Source organism: Piliocolobus tephrosceles, chromosome 21 (genome assembly GCF_002776525.5).
Source record: "Piliocolobus tephrosceles isolate RC106 chromosome 21, ASM277652v3, whole genome shotgun sequence".
NCBI lineage: Eukaryota > Metazoa > Chordata > Mammalia > Primates > Cercopithecidae > Piliocolobus > Piliocolobus tephrosceles.
In genome coordinates this window covers 15,061,070-15,063,287 of record NC_045454.1, presented here as the reverse complement: position 1 = coordinate 15,063,287, position 2,218 = coordinate 15,061,070, and positions in this window count along the sequence as shown.

The following is a 2,218-nucleotide window of genomic DNA, read 5'->3' as shown; positions in this document are numbered from 1 at the left end:
GTATGTTTGATTTGGTTGACATGTGGTGTGGTCCAGGGATTGGTTGTTTAAAAATGCTTTCAAGGAAAAGGGTCATTTTGAAGTGGAGGAACTTTAGCCCAGTGATCAAAGTTGACATCCCCAGTAATCAGAGATAATGACATCTTTGGACAGTCTTTTTTTTTTTTTTTCTTTTTTTTTGAGACAGTCTCGCTGTGTCACCCAGGCTGGAGTGCAGTGGCGCGATCTCGGCTCACTGCAAGCTCCGCCTCCCGGGTTCACGCCATTCTCCAGCCTCAGCCTCCGAGTAGCTGGGACTACAGGCACCCGCCACTACGCCCGGCTAGTTTTTTTTTGTATTTTTAGCAGAGACGGGGTTTCACCGTGTTAGCCAGGATGGTCTCGATCTCCTGACCTCGTGATCCACCCGCCTCGGCCACCCAAAGTGCTGGGATTACAGGCTTGAGCCACCGCGCCCGGCCAGGACATTCTAATATAATGGATGGAGAAGGTACTGTATCATCCCTGTAGTATTCTTGTACAAAGTGTATAACCTGAGTTTAATCATGAGGAAATAATAGAAAAGTCCAAACTGAAGGTCATTCTACAAAATAAATGACCAATACTCTTCAAAAATGTGAAGCTCTTAAAGGTAAATCCTAACTTTCCCAGATTAAAGGAGACTGAGAGAACAGTACAACGAAGAACAATATGTGATACTAGATTGGATCCTGGTCCAGAGAAAGGACACTAGTCAGAAGATAGAGGGGATTTGGATAATGTCTGTACAGGCATTCATTTTACAATGTTAACAATCATTTATTGATTTTGATTATTAAGTGCATATCTATAATGTTAATATTTGGGGAAGTTGAATGAAAAGCATATGAGGACTTTGCCGAATTTTGGAACATTTTTGAAAGTCTGATATTATTTCAAAATTAAACATGACAAGAAAAGAAATAGAGACCTTTTAGATATTTCTATTGAGTTTCCAAAGTTGAAGATGATTTCCCAACTTATCTTGCTTGATACTGGTCAGAGTAATCTTCCTGGAAATGCTGTTTGTCATGTTTGTGACCTTCTCAAAGCTTTCCAGTGACTTCTCTTATCTGTAGGATGAAGTTCCCATTACGTAGGCTGCCATTCAGTGTCCTCATAGCATGCCTCTAATCTCCCTTTTTTTGATTTGTGTTAAAAGACCTGATCAACATTTTACTTTCTTATGGCCAAACTTGTTCTAATTTTTTCTTACTTATATGATGCCCTTCCCTGTCTTCTCAACTGTGGGACTACAGTCAAGGTGGTGGAAAATATTTTAGAAGAAAAATTATAAAGATAGTTATAGCAAATAGTCACAAACCTTCTTGGAAGTCTGGGGACTTGCATAGCTTCAGTAAAAGGTTTGGCTGAAGGCAGCTGAACTATCTTAAAAGCTTAGGGCATAGATACACAGGAATGTAGAGGAGTTTATCTAAATAGCTTGTTTACTCAGGCCATCCTAAAACCAACATTTAATCTTATGCTGGGGAAACTACTCTCTGGGAGGTTGGCAATGTCAGTTACCTTCCAGTGGTGTTTATTCAAGGCCTTTGTCTCTTAATCTGTACTAAATAATGCGAACTTCACTGGCTGATCAGGAACTCTGCTGTTAACTCTTTACTGGACCCTTCTTGGTATTGGTGAGTGACAGGGCCACCTAGCCTGCTCTTTCACTGGATATTGGTGTCTGAGTGTATTTGTTGATCCATTGCTGCCTCAGGGTCTACCTGTCGGACCCAGAGAGTTGGTGCTCCATGTGAGGACCTGGCATGCTGGTGCTCAGGTGTGAGGTATAGCTGCAAATAATCGCGACAGAACCCTCAAAAACCAAGGTGAAGACTGTGCGGTTGGTAAGCCAGTAAGTCGATAAGTCTGTAAGTCAGTAGGTCATTGGTGCCTGCTTGGGATCTTCAAGTTCAAGGGAATTGTTCAGGGTAGGGTTTTATCACGGGGCAAGAGTTATCAGCACAACAGAAGCAGTACCTAAAGGTATTCAAACAGCTGCTTAAAGACACTGGATCCTCGGTTTTGCAGGCTCAATTAAGGGACCTAATGCAAATTGTATCACTTAACACATAGTTCCTGGAAGAAGGTAAGCTAGACGTAGAGATTTGGGAACAAGTGGGAAGAAATCCTTTTGTTGTTGTTATTTTCTTTCTTTCTTTCTTTCTTTCTTTCTTTCTTTCTTTCTTTCTTT